The sequence below is a fragment of the Apteryx rowi genome, unplaced genomic scaffold (genome assembly GCF_003343035.1).
Source record: "Apteryx rowi isolate R43461 unplaced genomic scaffold, aptRow1 scaffold_263, whole genome shotgun sequence".
NCBI classification, from domain to species: Eukaryota; Metazoa; Chordata; class Aves; order Apterygiformes; family Apterygidae; genus Apteryx; species Apteryx rowi.
The window spans coordinates 1175984-1192377 of record NW_020449008.1 but is presented as its reverse complement, the minus strand read 5'-3'; the positions used below and the strand labels follow the sequence as shown (position 1 = coordinate 1192377).

The 16394-nt window shown below is 42.6% G+C and overlaps 1 protein-coding gene across 1 annotated transcript in view; it reads left to right on the top strand.

Annotated features, from left to right (window-relative positions):
- The first annotated feature begins 2655 nt into the window (after positions 1-2655).
- Positions 2656-16394, top strand: part of SHISAL1 (shisa like 1) — a 60899-nt gene continuing 47160 nt past the window's right edge. Inside the window, exon 1 of the mRNA XM_026067841.1 lies at positions 2656-2675. The gene's annotated coding sequence lies outside the window, so the exon portion shown is untranslated. The remainder of the gene's footprint in view (positions 2676-16394) is intronic.

The following is a 16394-nucleotide window of genomic DNA, read 5'->3' as shown; positions in this document are numbered from 1 at the left end:
TGGAGTGTCTCATCGCGCTTCTCCCTTCACCTTTTAGGTTTAGTTTAGTTGAGGAATCAGCGATAGCATGGAATTGTAAGGAAAACAAAGTGGATGAACTGGTGGTCCACCTTTTCTGTGCTTTGTAATTATTTTATGAAAAAATAACAGCAGCCCACCTAGTCCTAAGGAGTTTTATTAGGTGTCTGTAAAAGAATTAGTCCCAGTGGGACAGTATAGCCTAGTTTTATATGACTGTGTAATGAGAGATCCTACAGTAAGAAATTGGCACAAGCTGAGGGGACCTTGATTTCTGTTTGAAACCATCCAGCATTTACAGCTTTTAAACAACTGACTAAATTTGCTAGCGTGAAGAAAGTTAGAGTTTATATTCTTGCCTGATATGGGAAATACATCTGCAATCACTCCTTTCCATGTGCAACAACTGTGCAAAAAGTATATTTCACCTGCTTGAATATTCTGTAGCCAAAGCATGTACTTTCACACAAGACCATCACTTGAAACATGTTAGGGAGAGAGACTGGGGTTAAGAAATCATACTTCACTTCCTCCACATCATAATTATAGGGAAACAGTTTAGAACATGTAGATTATGTTATCAAGCAGCCTAATTTAAACATAACTCTATCCCCAAAAGTAAATAATGTACATGTGGTGGGCATGAGTCATCACTTTTGCAACTGTCTGTGGAGCTCCCTGCTTTGCACAGTTTATTCATTAAAATATAAATTAAAAATAGTTTTTATTACAATTTGAATTTACATGAGAAAGATCATTTACAGACATTGGTTTAAGGCAGTCCTTTGCTCTGAGAGGTCATGACAGACTGTAAAGACTATGGAGCTGTGGGGTAAGGAAAGGAGGCAGGTAGGAGGAAGCCTTAGCTATTTTTGGAAAAGTGAGCCCATAAATTACTGTACATCTTCCTCATCAGCATCTTCCTAAGGTTGCTTTAGGCTTTCTCTTAGAGAGGTAGCTTCTGCCATTGTGAGCAGCAAAGGCATATTACGTGTGTAGATGTGCTTTAAAAATCACCTCTTGGTATGGAGCCACGAGAGCTCACATTGCTGTGCATGTGCATCTGTCGAGTCCCATCTTAAAAAATCAGGCTTTGAGCACTGTAAGATGTCCACTTACTCCAGTGCCTAAACTCCTGCTGAACAAAGTAGGGACAGTATTGTCAGACTATTATTCAGACCCTGCCTAACCTCAGCTATTTTAATTTGTAGCAAAACGTAGGAATCAAACTATTATACTGTTACTAAGCAGAGACTCCGGCTTGCCAGCAGTGGTACCAGGCTATTACTTGCGTCACTCTGCTCCTAGGAGATGCTATTCCAGTGCCTTCACATATCCTCGTAGCAAACTCTATTTGCACTTGCCATGGTGCGTAGCAGCTCTGATTGATGCTCGGTTGTACCCTATACAAACACACACGTCCTTTACCATAGTAACCACGTCTTCGACAGCAATGCGTTTCACTCCTGCTGGGAGGTACACATAAGTATAGAGGACAGGGCCGCCAGCGGGCTAGTCCTGGCCTTCCTGACCCCAGTCCTGCCCGGGTGCACTCAGCCCAGCCAGAATACCCAGCAGCTCTTTTATAATGTATTTTCTTAAGGAATCGGAGGAAGTGGAGATTTGGTGAAGCCTACTGGAGTTAAAACTGAAGCTATCCAAATCCCTGAACAAGCCACCAACCAACCACAGTGAAAACGCACGAGATAAACGCACTCCGGTCAGGAGAGACGCTGGAAAAACGTAACGTCCGGGATTTATCGCAGCGATTAAAACCTCCTCGGGGAGGACTGCTTCTTAAAAGGTTGCTAAATGCTCCCAGAGTAATTTAAAATCGCCGAATCACTATTTATAACATGATGCTCTTAAAACTGAAATTACACTTAATCCCAGAAGCCTTCATAAAGAGCTGGGGGGGGGGGAGGGTCAGCGCGGGGCGGCCGTTACCCCGCGCACCGGCCGTTACGCGGCGCCGCGCTCCCTCAGCCCCAGTGCGGGCGGCGCACCTCGGCGCCGAGCTCCCCTCCCCGCGGGCTCGCTGCTCGCCGGCAGCGTGGCGGACCGTCACCAGCCGGGCGGTAAGGCGCCCCGCTCCGCTGAGGCTGGCCCGCCGCAGGGACGGTTTAGCGCCCCTGCCGGCGAGCGGGCTGCCTCTCTGCCCTGAGGTGCCGGCGCGCACCTCGGAGCCCCGCGCTGAGGACGGAGCCTGGGGGCGCCCCTGGGGAAGGAGCCCCAGAAGCGGAGCGACCGCACTCTCGCCTCCTGTGTGCCCCCGAGAGGGGCCGAGCCGCCCGCTCGCTAGTGGCGAACACCAACAATTTCACGGAGGGACGCTGCCCACGGGCACGGCGAGCAGCACCGCACGCCTGCCCCAGCGCGGGGCCGCACCTGACCTGCTAATCCCTCCCCCGTCCCCCAGCGCGCTGCCTCCCGCAGGAGGGCAGCCGCGGGGAGCCGCAGAGGCGCCGTGGCGGCCCGGCTGCTCGGCGGGGTCGCTGGTGGCCGAGCGAGAGGGGCTGTCCGCTCGGCTGCGCAGGCGGAGGACACGGGGTGCGCCCCGCGGCCCCGCTAGGCTTTACCTCCCTCGGCGATGCCGCGGCGGCTGCCGACGCTGCCTCCCCTCCCGCCCCTGGAGGACGCCACCGGGCTTTCCTAAGGTGAGTGACCACCTCCGGCGGGGCAGGGCTCCGTGCAGCGCTGCCCGCACCCCCGGCAATACCGCTAGCGCGGCACTGACCCACATTTCCCCAGGTGACCCGTCCGCTCCGTGTTCCGCCACTCCCAGCCCCACAGGGAAAGGAGAAGAAGGGGTGCCGCTCCGAGCGGGGAAGTTTGCGTGCGGGACAGCAGAGCCAGCACCCGAGTTGGGAGTGGCGGAGCGCCTGTTTCTGCGCTACATCTGTTATATAGGGGACGTGCGTGGGAGGAGGGAGGCACCTGGAGAGCCGGCCCCAGGTGGAGGGAGAGCATCTGGTTGGAGCAGAGGCTGGGCGAGGCGGAGGGGGGAAGCAAAAGGGGGGGGGGGAAAGCAGGCGGVGGGAGGAGGGGATGGGGGGGCTGTGGAGGAAGGTGGTGACTCCTGAACACCGGCGTTTCGCCCTGAGGATCGTGCGCTGATCGGTGCCTTGTCCACGTCTCGGGAGCGCCGGGCGCTCTCCTCGCGGCCCTGCCGAGGCTGGCGGTGCCCGGCCGTCCCGGGGCTACCAGCGCTGCCTTTGCGCTGGGGCAGCCCTCTCCAGCGACGCGGTGCTAGCCGCGGGTCTCCCTTTGCGGCTCCGTGGAGCGACTGTTGGAAAAAGTGGCTGTGCCCTGAGAGACACTTAGCGTAAGGTTAGTCTTTTGGGGGAGCGGGGGAGGAAGGGTGAGGATCGCTCTTGTCTGTTAGCGACTCCTGGGCGCTCCCTGCTAAGAGGAGACCTGCGGGCGCCGTGCCCCGGTTCGCGGCAGCATTGCTGCGGCGTCGGGGCTCGGGCAGCGGGGCTGGCACGGGCATTGGCCCGGGCTCGGCCGGGCTGGGCAGCCGCCTCCCTTCCCCTGCAGCGCGCCGGCAGCTCGCGTTCAGGAAACTTTGTGTGCCTCCCCGTGTGAAAGGCAGCCAGCACGGTATGTAAACAGTGCAGCTCAGGCACCCGATGGAGAGCACTAACTGCGGGATGGCTATTTTGTTTGTTTGCCCATTATCTGGACTGCTGGCACTAGGTTTATTATGTGTGCGTTTGCGCTGTGAATCGATATTTATTTACAGGGCTCGGGTATTAATCACTCATGTCTCAGAAAGCTCATTAGTGGTGACCTGTTTCCATGACAACAAGACCCCTCTGAGTCTTCGGGATTATCTGTTTGCCCGATTTCTTTCTTCTTTTTCTATTCACGAAGAGAAATGTATCTGTGCTGGTGTCATGTTTTGCCAACAAGAAGAACAAGCAAACAAAACCTGAGTGATCCGGTGGTCCCTATCCACTGTTCCTCTATCGCCTAGCTATTTTGCCTGCTGTAATTATTGATACACGGATGGGACTAAGCAGAAGTATGAGAGTTGTACAAGATTTCTTAATGCTTGTTTTACAAGATTATTTCTTTTAGCCATAAAGCTCAGACTAAAATGTGATTTGGGTTGTCACTTGTTCAAAGTACTCCTTAGACATGATCATACCGAACAATGCAATGTTTGTCAGCTTTTTGTTCGTGTATCATTTAGGAGTATGGAAAACTGTACCTTTGCGAGGTTTTATGTTTCAGGGAATCAGGAGTGACTTATTGGGTAACTTTGTCACCTTCTTGTGGTGTGACCTTGGCAGGGATCTTAACTTCTCTATATCCCGTTGTGTCTCAACAAAAGAAAATGCTGCCCACTCACACCTGTGAAGTGCTCTGAGCTAATCAAGCAAAACACCATTTCGAAGTAAAATGGACCACTGTTAAAACTGAATATATTGTTTTCTGTAACTAGTGGTAAACAGTCTATGTTAATAGAGAAGAGGGACATATAATGTAAAATTCCCTTTTAACTTTGGTCTTTACTTAATATAGCACAGTTGTGCTTGCTCTTCAAATTATGTGCACAGATATCACCCAGCTGAAATCAATGTTCTAATCCCATTCATATTAATTAACCATCACTGCTTTCCTGGGTTAGCTTCATCAGATTCAGATAAAAATATGACTCTAGCAGTTTTAAATTTATAGGAATGAGAAATAACATACATCCAGCAAGATACAATAGGAGAGAAAGAAAGGGCTGTAAAACTGAATGATGGTTTTGATTGCTTGCCTTAGCATTGCAACCTGAGAGGGACTTAAACACTTTTCTTTGGGAGAGAGAGAGTAAGCAAATGCTCATACACTTTTAACTTGGCTATATGTCAAGTTAAACACCTGAAGCTATGTACTCTACCATTTTCATAGCTTGTCAGGAAACACTTTAATATTTGGTGTTCTGTACAGAAATACAGAAAGGGAATGTTTAATAAATGTTTTAGAATGTACAGTTAAGAACCAAAATACTGCCTTATGTTCAGTTATAACTCTTAGGTGACAATAGTAGTAAGTCTTCATAGTAGGGAAATTTAAGTAAGAAGTGTACGTATTTTTGTTGTTGTTTTTGAAAAGCTCTCTTTATATGAATAAACTACTTCTATAATAAAATAAGAATGTCTTTCATACCCTGAGGAAGAGTCTATCCCCAGCTCAGTTCAGCAAAGTGCTAAAACATATGCCTTGTTCCAAATGCATTAGTGCTTTCTAATATCAGTAGGCAACTCGCGCTTCAAGCATTTGCTTAAATTTTCTGAAGAATCAAGGCCCATGACCTTGATTTTTATACTCTATTCCTTTCAGCAGCTTAGCAGTAAGACACCTGCCTCTAAAATATTTCTTGAGAATTGATGACCGTCTGACCATTACCAGCCCTGGTGAAGTATGACAATCCCATAAAGAGAAAGAAAGGAAAAGAAATGATATCTTAGTCAGCATCTCATCTCCTTTAGATGTCATTGAATTATATTTCCATACTGAGCCATTAATTTTTTACTACTCTATTGCTGCATAGTCACTACATGTAGAGAGAAGATGAGTTTGATTTTATTTTGCTCTATACATTCTCAGCAAAGTTCAGCACTCTTTTTTTTTTTTTCCTCTCCCTCCCTAGCAATAGCAAGAAGAACAGATATTCCAGTTCAGTTTTCAGACTCCAGTTCAAAGTTCACTATTGTCACGAGAGAATAGTTTGTGGGGGAGTTTTGAGAGCAAGGCAGCAAGAAAAATAATTCATAAAGGCTGTATTAATTTATGCTTAATTCTCAGAAGGATGATCACTTAAGATTGTAGGAAGACATCTGAGTGTATGAGCTGTCATTGATAAAGTTGTTCTGTTTCAGTGAGGAAAAAGCATATAGATGTGAAGGCTAAATCCACAGGATGATATTGATTTACATAATATTTTACCCTGTGTTATACCAAAGCTCCTTGGATATAATGTACACCTTCATAAACAAAAATGCTTCTAATGCTTCTACACAAGCTACCAACTATTTAAGCTTTGCTGGCATGTGGAAATAAACTTAACCGTTGGTTTGTTTTTTTTTTTTTCTGGTGTTGGAAGTCCTTCAACTGATTTGATGAGTAAGGTACTGGATTGGTATTTAGTGGAGGTGGCTGAGCACCTTTGTAATTAACCTGCTTTGGACAAGTCACTTTACCCCTCTTTTTCATCTCTTCCCTATTCATCCTCCATCTGTCTTGTTTATTTGAAGAGTAGGATCTTCAGTGTAGAGTCTTGTTTGGTGCCCATGTTGTACTCAGAGAAATCTCTGTTGGAGCAGCAAAATATTACTGCAGTGCAACAACAAGGAATGGTAGTCAACTTTTTTCCTGAATCAGTCACTGTGGTCTTTGCATGATCACTAGTCATTGTCTGAGAGGCACTAAGATTGTTACAGATCAGTGTGGTTCCTTCACTGTGTTTGTAGGTTGGGAAAAAGGGAGATGAGTTTCCAAGAACCCTTTTTGAGCTTATAAAACACCCAGCTTCATTTGACAGGAGTGAATAAAGACATTAGGAAGGTATGAGAGCTGTTTCTGTATATTCCAGTTGGGGGCTTAATTATGCTCTTGATGAAAGTGTAAACATTTTTACAACAGTTTAAGTATGATGTATTTGGTGGTAAATCCAGCTATGTTCTTTTGTTTGGTCTTACTTTTCAAAACCGCTGTATTGGAGAATACAGATGCTTTCTGATAAACTAAGGCTTTTAGACTGAGGCAGGGTTGTTTTCCGTGAAAGGTTTACAGCTGAAAAACTGACTTTTAAGGTGATCTCTCTTCTGCTATAAGTTTTATATGTCTTTCATCAGAATTTAGCTGCTGAAATAATATAAAGCAAAGAATGTATTTTAACATCTTGATAGAAGGTAAAGTAAAGCTCTGATGCTTTGGTCATTTCATTCCTCTAAAAGATAAGATCTCTTACATATGGAGAACTAGAAAAGTTTTTCCATCCTTTTATTGATTTGCTGTATTTTTAAGGAGGTCTATATAATGATTTCAAAATGACTTAGCCTTTTAAGGGCCAAATTTGAAACAACCCAAATAAATCTGGTTTTTGTTTTTCTTTTTTAATAATGTGCTCTGGAGGAAAAAATGTCTAAAATGTCTAAAGTTACACACTTGCCAGCTGACATGCACAAACCCACCAGTTGCTATGGAAGTTTTGGACCTGGGTTCCTTTTCTACTTGGAAAAAAGATGAAAAGAGAGATCAACTTGATTTTGTTACTCTCAAATCTCTTTATTGTTCAAACCAATAATAAACAAAGTTCAGGAGTTATAGGGCTCAGCCAGCCAATTACTACATCACTGCAATATAATCTATAGGAAATCTGAAGGGCACAATATTTTTTTTCCTCAAAGTTGCACTGAATACAGCCTGGCCTTTTACATGAAGGTATAGAATGCATGCAAGTTTCTATGGACCTCAAAATTCAGGCAAAAATAATGGTACTTAATGAAAATAGACACTACAAAAGTCATCCAGAAACTGGTGAACTGGGTAGTAATAGTTTGTGGTGTTACTAGAGTCACCAGAAACCTGGTAAGAGCAGAAGTCAAATAACGTTAGAGTAGATGAGATCTGAGGGTGAGCACACCAGAGTGCCTTATTGCTTCAGAAACGCCAAACAAAAGGATTAGTTTCAGAGGCCCCGAAAACAAAGACAGAGCTGTGTGCTGGCCTCTGTAGGTTCTGCGGCAGGAAGGCATCGTTATCTCTGTTGCTTCCTTAGCCTCAGTTGTAGAGAGTTTATCTGCTGGTGATTGGCAATATGTCTGTGATGTAATTCTCATTCTAGGAAGCTGGGTATTGGCCAGAGATAGATCCAAAAACATGTGGTAAACAGTTTAACTTTGCCATATTGTATCTTTGCTCCAACATCTATTATCCTGTAGCCTTCAGAAGGTCCTGCTTTCAGGAGAATCCTTTAAAAGCTAAGAAAAGCAAAGTGCAACCTTTGGAACAGTTCAAACAGTGGAGGAAATAAGTATGTATTTATAATTCCAGGGAAAATGTAGGCGAATTTATTTCCTAGCAGTTCATACAGCAGAAGCTAGATTATTTGCTAGCAATTCATACAGTAGAAAGTAGACTTTTTGCTTTGATTTGTAGCCCAGAGGCACATACACGCTGCTCGCCCTGAGGAATCTTAACAGTCCAAGCGTAAACAAGAAGAAGGAACAAACCCCCCAAAGTCAATACAGAGCTAGCAAAACAGATAGCACATTCCTTGTTTACAGCTAGTACCCTTTGTCAATATATAATGCCTACAAAGAGGAGCCATTGTGTAGTTATGTGAATTCAGGTGGCGTCTCAACGTTTTGATGCTGATGCAGTATCTGAACTGCCTGTTATCTTCAGCTGGCATAATATAATGTTGCTTTTGTGGTAGGACTGATCTGCCTAGGCGTTTTCACTTGCAAGAGGCACGCTAGTGGTGGGTCTGCCTGGCTGCCTGTGTAGCGTGGAAACCAAGATGCTGATTTGCGGTGTTGTCTGGTGTAAGCCAGCGAGAGACCTAGCGTCTGCGTGTGTAGTAAGCAAGCTGTTGCTGGAGCTGCTTCTCCATTTGAGTCCCTTGATTTGTGGGCTGACCGTTTCACACTGGTGAAGCTTAGCAGGCCCACCCAACTTTGTCACTTTCTGCTGGCATGCCTGATGTTGCAGACAGGGAGCCTGTGTCTGCTCTATTTGGAGTCAAGGTCAGAATTCTCGCCAATTTCCATAGGAACAAGATGTGTTCCTAAACATACTTCAGTAGCTAGAAAGAAGCTTCCTAATAAAGAACCAGATGACAACATTACACAAAACATCAAGCGTTGTTTTAGGCCTCAAACCTCCCAGCAGTAACACACTTGTAGATGAAGCACTGCAAACAAAAATCCCAGGGCATTCCTGGCAGGACTGTGGAGGATTATGAGCTCTTTCTGCTGTGAGAAACAACTGAGGCTTGATCATGTTACTGATAAAATCGTATTTATTCTAATGACACTAGATCAGGCCCTTAGAATTCCATTCCTGACACAATCTAGAGGCAGTGAAGTGTGACATGGTGGATGTTATACAAAGGATTTACTACATCAAGCAGAAAAGGTAGAGTGATTTCAATTTACTTGAAGAAGCAAAAAGCCCTTTCCCATACTGATATGGAGACTATTGGAAGTTACCGGGGAAAACTTTGAATTGCAAACTGCTACTTGGAGTTGTGATACTTTAGAATGACTTTTTTTAACCCAAACAGTTGATTTTCCTTTTGATATTGGGGTTTCTTTTGGTGTTTTGGTTTGGTTTGGTTTTTTGCTCCTTCTTAAAAATCTCGCCCTCGGTGGTCACCTCACTGATGTTCCTAGGCTGTGTTTAACAAAGCAACTTCTTCAGTTTGTTTCCTAATGCATGTAGCTGATGTGCTTTCCTGTCATGTCACTTCTCAGAATTAGGTAGTTGATATTTTATCATTCAAAAACATAAGCAAAAATCTACAGAGAGAAACTTTTTTTCCGCAGAGGTGTTTTGTGTCCACCACAGACATTTCATCTTGAGTGGCAAATGTAAATGTTCAATACACACTCAAACCCAAAGTACTGGCATTGTCTTGCACAGTTAGGGTTGGATTTTTTTTGTTGTCTTGGGTTTTTTTGAGTATAGCCATGGCACACAACTTGGGCAAAAAGCTGCCAGAATAGACCAAACAAAAATCATTCATATGAAATTTCTTAAAACACAGAACTTTAATACAAAGCTGTTTGCCTGGTTTACTAGAGAGCTATAAAAGATACCATAGGCAGAAGTGGTGTTAGCCCAGACAATGAGACTTTTATGGTCATGGAGAACTTGCACTATTCAAAGATAAGGAAAAGTCAGGCATTTGTGAATAGAAACTGAACAACATCTTTACAGGACTGTCTTCATTGATAACTTTGTGGAAAAAGTGGTAAGATCTTCATTCTGCTAAATATAATAGTCAGTTGCACCAGGAGTTAAATTCCCCTTTTACATATATGAGTCTAGGAGCCCTGACTTTAATACAACACTAGTGGCATAACTTGTTTTTTTGGAAGAGTTGCTCACAGACAGATTTGGCTAGAATTGAAAAGACATAAGAGAAATCAATCTGTGGCTGTTTCCAGTATTGGAGCCATGTTTATAGAGTAAGTTCAATATAATCATGCTTGTTATCCCTTTTGATTGTGTGATGTTTAAGAGTAATTCATTGTGATACTTCAGCATTTCCCCGATTAAGATATTGATGATTTTTCATATTCAGAAATACCATTGGCAGGGATTTAGAAGCCTGGATTCTGGCCAGAAAATAAACAATCACTGAAGCCAACTATGCAAGGAGATTCTGTACATACAAGTCAAACTTAATTATTACTTTGTGTTGCAGACTCTCTGCTGTGTTTGGGCTCTATGAATTCCCTTATGAAGTAACTCAGTAGCCATGTAGCCAGCCACAGAAGGATCATTCTAGTGCAGGGACATTAGCAAGTGCAATGGTTGCTGAGCTGCATCCTGTCCTACAGCCTTGTGGCAGATGGAGAGGGATCTTTGAGTTCAGTGCTCTTCTGCTTCTAACCTGTAATTTGGGACAGCCTTTTTTAAGTTGCTGTACTGCTAGAAAAGCAGCAGAGCATACAGATCATTATGCTGTGAGCATCTTCACTGCAGACAAGGATCAGGCCAGTCACTCTTCTTCCCATTTCTGTTTCCTCCTTCTTTTATTTGTACGTGAACCTTATTGTTCAGCTCTGACTAGTGTCAGTCAGGAGCAGCTCCCCTGAAACTCTAGAGGGGTATAATTTGCATAAGAAACTAGCCCATGTCATATGTTGCTAATGTCATTTACTCAGTCTCACACATAGAACTATTTAAAAATAAAAGCCCATCTTGCAGCACAGAAACAACTCATCTTTATTTCAGAGTGGAAGAACACAAATGAGAAGTTATCATTCAATAGAGCTCAAACTTTTTTTTTTTAAATATGAAATAACGGTGTTCAAGACATGGATCCTACGTTTAGAAGTCCGTGGACAAAATCCCGTTTATTTGAATAGAAGCAGGGTTAAGCCCTACGTGTCTAAGGGATGCTATTGTGAAAGCAATCTCTTGCTGAGTCCCCTCGGCAGGAATCAGAACGCACTCCTGGTCAGTAATCTAAATATAACAATGAGGAATTCATGAGGAAGGGAATTGGCAGTAATACTTCTTTTAGCCTTTCTACCCTTTATCATTAGCTTCCCACACTTTTGGGTCATTCTCAGCAGAGTCCTATTCAGTCCATTAATTGTCTTTGTTAGACTGTCTGCATGTTCCTTCTTATAGTAACATATTCATAGCAAGGAGAAAGTTCTATCCATCATTAGCCATTTAAACCCTAAGGCCATAGACTGAAGCCTACTTACTTTTTTTTTTTCCTTGAATCTATTATATAAGAGAAATTAGTATGTACCCATTTGTGCATGCATGGCATACATGCACAGCTTTCATTAATACAAATGTGCATAATGTGCACTCATTTTATAGTTTTATAATTGCTCTAACCTCTCAGTGATAGCATGAGGGGTGCAGCAAGGTTACTGCTTATGAGAAATTTTGATCCAGAATTTATGCAAACCTTAGCTTTATATATATATATAATATATATATATATATTCCACCTAGGCCCTCCCTAAATCTTTTGAGTTTGGACTGCAGTGGAAGATTGGCAGTCACATGAACATGAGTCCATATGATTGAGAACTGTCAGTGAAGAACAAAATTTATTACTTCACCTATTGAATATGAGTAACAGCTTTGTAAACTCATTGCAGTCATGGAAGTGAAATGTGGAATAAGCACCTTCACAAGAGTTCACTGAGTTTTAAATGTTAAATAGATTATTTTTCTCCTTTTCTTTATCTATCTCTGAAGTATGAAATTCAGTCTAGTAGTCTTAAACCACTGTTTATTTATAATCCACCCTTAAAACATCATGCAAGAGCCCCAATGGTGTGGGCATGCTTTTCAGACTGTATCTGTCTTGCAGTAAACCCTAGTCAGAACTCTTAGTGCTAGGTGCTTTTAAATGCAAGAAAAGAGGAGCAATATTCTCAAGAAAGTCAACACCTTTCTTTCAGGCTGTGTTTATATCGGTGTCTCATGATTTTTAAGCTTTGCAAAAAGGCTGCCCATTTTTAACGTTCTGTACAATATTTATATTTATCTACAACAACCAATTAAAGCAGTATATAACATAAATTATGTCAATGAAAATGTTGTGCTTTCTCACTCTTTGTGATCAAAGTGGATGCCTCTTTCCTTTAGCTTCTGAACTTGCTGCTCTTTTCTGTTTCATCTAACCTTTCAGTCATGTACCCCTCTCTAGGTTGGCATAGGCAGGCACACAGTGGAGAGTAATACTCTCCACTCTTGTCATTTGTTTCAATTACCAAAGGCAGATCTAGATGTATTCTGCAATGTACTGATGGCTTGGGCTGGGCAAAGGATGTTTGGGTGTCTAGAAGCTACCTACAAACTTACCCAATTTGCCTGACTTCTGGCTCAAAAATATTTATTTTGCCTTCTTTGGATCTAGCCTTGGAAGTAGTAGTAGGAACAGTGGCAGAGGTTTTGTTTCATGTAATGCTGATCAGAACAGGGAAAATCCTCCTGTCCTATTAGTCCCTATTTCCTTTGCTTTTCCTCTTTGTTTGGTATGAAATAATGTTCTGGTATCTCAGTTTCAGCAGTAAAACCAAATGTTAATCCCATTTCAACACGAATATGTCTTTTCTTAATTTTTCCATCTCAGCTGCCAAAACAATCAGTTGGTTTGCACAGCCTTATTGGAGAACTTGTATGTGACACAGAATGCCCCCTGAAAAGAACACAGGTTTCCCTGTGAATTGAGATTTTGAGCACATAATACTATCAGTCTGTTTCCAAAATCATCATCACAACAAGTCCTGTTTTCTGTGAGGGGGGTATTCTCTTTTTGCACTAGAGCAGTTTCTATGATTGAACAGCCAGAGAGGCTTACAGTTTGTGAAGAATTCGGAATTTAGGAAACCCACTAAAAAGAGCAAAGCTTATTCTAAGGAAATAATTTACCCATGTTCTGTTCTTGGTTGGGTGGAGGGGACAGTTAAGACATGGTCTTTAAGTAACTTGGTAACTTAAATTTTTATACCCATACTGGCTATGCTTATCATAGAATCCCAAGCTTCCTGTTATGCAGATGCAGAAAAAGAACTGTTAATATTAAATGTAAAAATATTTTTTGATAAATACATGTTGGGTTATATGGTGGCATTATCTCACATGTAGTTTCTACATCCGTGCTGGATACAGTCCATCAGTATCAGGGTTTCCTTTTTTTAAAGGGGGGAAGAAGATGTCATAGATGTCATCTGAATTAAATTGCCTAGCTATTAGCAACAAAGCAGACCTAATAAAGCAAGCCATCTGTTGTGTGGCTTGCTACTGCTAACAAATGTAATGATATAACAAATATGGAGCCTGAATTTTGAAAACACTAAGTGATAATGGATGTAATAGAAATTCATTGAGGTGGCAGTCTCAGGCCTTTGCACCTTCCCCCATTAAAGGAATCCAGATTTTTGAAGTAAGAATGAGCAGAAGTGTCAGTGTTTAACAATATATAAACAAATATACACCCAAGCAATACTGAAGCTCATTCCATCACAACAGTGAAGGATCTCTGAAAATGTAATGGTTTGAGTAATTAGCAGTAGATCTCCCCCATCAAAAGAATGAAATTATGTCTGAAAATGTATTTCTTGAAGCCAGAAGTGGTAAAGTCCCACTTAGGTTTTTTTCTAAGTTTACATTTACTTAACACACACAACCCAACAAAACAAACAAAAAAACCCCCGCTAACCTGAGCGTGTCTTCCTTCTGTAGGGTCTGTTTTCTTGGCAGCGTGCTCTCTGACTTTTTGGTCAAAACTGAAGATCACCAGGACATGAACCCTTTCTTGTTGTTCACCATATAAAGCGTATTGCAAGAGAAAGCAGAACCCTCAAGCCATGCAAAAGATCAGCAGGGCACAAATGAGGCACTAATATGTAAGATTAGGCTGCGACCAACAAAAGACCCCAGGGGAGATCTTTTTTTCTGTCCCCTTATGACTAACAAAAGGGACCAGCTAAGTAACTCAATAACTGCATGAGTCTGATTTCTCTGAAGACCTTATTCTACAGTGGCCCACATCTAAGCAGAGTGCAGGATGACTGCTTTGCAAAGAGTCTGCTGAAGTTTTTGCCTGCTCTATGCCCTGAGCAGACTCCAGAGCAATTTTAAGTTGAACTACAACTACACAGTAGTTGTCCGTATACAGTAATAGCTGTGCATCAATACGGTGGCTTTGTCCTTTAACAGGAGTTTACTTTCAAGATATGTAAGTTTGTTTGAAAAGTTCTCTTGCCTGTTCTGATTCTGAGTTGTGACTTCATAATATTCTGTGGTCATAGAGGAACCAAGGCTTGGTCAGCTCTTCAGTAAGACATAGTGAAGGGTAGGTTATAAGTATCAAATTGTGAAGTTTTGGTTCCTGTATCTGAACATTAGAACTTGAGTCTGTGCTAGTTTGTATTTGCCCAGAAGCAGACTTTCAGGCAGCATGGAGAAGGGCATCTTGCATCAGATAGTTTCAGAAAACTATGATCCCTGGGGGCATCAAAAGGTGACTTTGAACTGATGATCTGTTGTTGTAGAATAATGTTTTTTCTATACAGGCATCCTGCAGGGGCTTGGGGGGCAGGACAAGGAGACTGGAATTTTTCTAGGTTCTTTTGGATTGGGCAGATGGTACAGAAGAGGGATATAAGAATAGATGTTTTGGGTCAGATTAAACATCCGTCTAGTTCAGTGTCGTGTCTCTGATGCTGGTTGGGGTAGATACCCTATGGTATAAGTATAGGGCAAACATACTTCCCTAGATATACCCTCCCAGCTTTTGGTCATCTGTATCATGCGTGTTTTCTGAGTTAGAAGTCATAGCTTTGTGTTTAAGAGCTCTTGATGGATTTTTTTTTTTTTTTTAAATCCATGAAATTTGATTGTTTTTAGAATACAAGTAAGCTTTTGTCATTAACAAAATCCAGTTAAACTGCAGGCTATGTGGAAAAAATACCTCATCTTGTTTGTTTTAAAACTGCTGTCTGATAATACTGTTTGGCCTGTAATTCTTGTATTATGAGAAGCAGTGAATGATTGTTGCCTAGTCAGTTTGTCAATGCCACTTATAGATTCTGTCAGACCTTTATCAGATCTCTTCCCAGCTGAATCTTCCTGGTCCATTTAATTGCTTTAATACAGAAAACAGCCTATGCCTTTTACTATCCTTCTCATCCTCCCATGTTCCCTTTTCAGCTCTACTATATCTACTTTTAAGAAAGGGAGACCCAGAAGAGTATTATCCAAGATGGAGAAGAACTATAAATTTATACCATGACACAATGAATTTTTCCTGGCTTGTTCTTTTTCCCCAGTAGCTTGTAAAATTCTATCTGCTTTTTGATTGCTACAGAGTACTGAACCACTATTTGCATAAATTATTTATTATAGCTTTAAGATCTCTTTTCTAAGACGCAGTAGCTATGTCAGAGCCTGCCACTGTGCATGCAGAGCTAGTGTGGGGAGGCGGGGTTCCTCCATGCATTACATGGCAAATGCAGTTCATGTTGGTAAATGCAATTTTATCCCCCAGTTGCTCAGTATCATGAGTGAGGGATGCTACTTCACTGATGTCTGGGGGAGTGCAAGCGTTCTGCCAAGCCATGGATGCTTTGAAGAGCGAGTCAGCTCAAAATAAGGGAAGGTCTCAGGCTTGCTATAGTTGCTATATAGTGTTATGGAGCTGGAATTCCTAAGTTCTGTAAAATAAATTCAGTCAAGAAATTCTCCTGCTGAGCCTTTGTTTCTTGCCCTTCTGCCACAGTCTTTGAAGGGCTTAATGGGCAAGACCTGAGAAGCAAAGGAGGTTATGGAGGAGTAGTGACAGCAGGAATATGGGAGGTCTGCCTCACTAGTTTCGGGATCAAGGGCAGCAGCAGGAAGAGGAGGACACAATCCCAGGACATGAGTTGATGAGAGGGAGATGAAAAGAGACCTAGAGACACAAAGACAAGGACAAAGGTTGGATTCTAGATAGGAATTTGTTAGCTTAGAAACACAGCATATTGATAGCATGGTGACAGTACAGCCAGGTGCTTGCTTGATTGATGGCAGACACATCCAAGGAATCTGTGAACTATGGCCCTAGTGGTTCTTTACATACTAATTTTCTCTCAACTGGGAGCAGTGAAGTGGTTCTCCATCATGGCTTTATG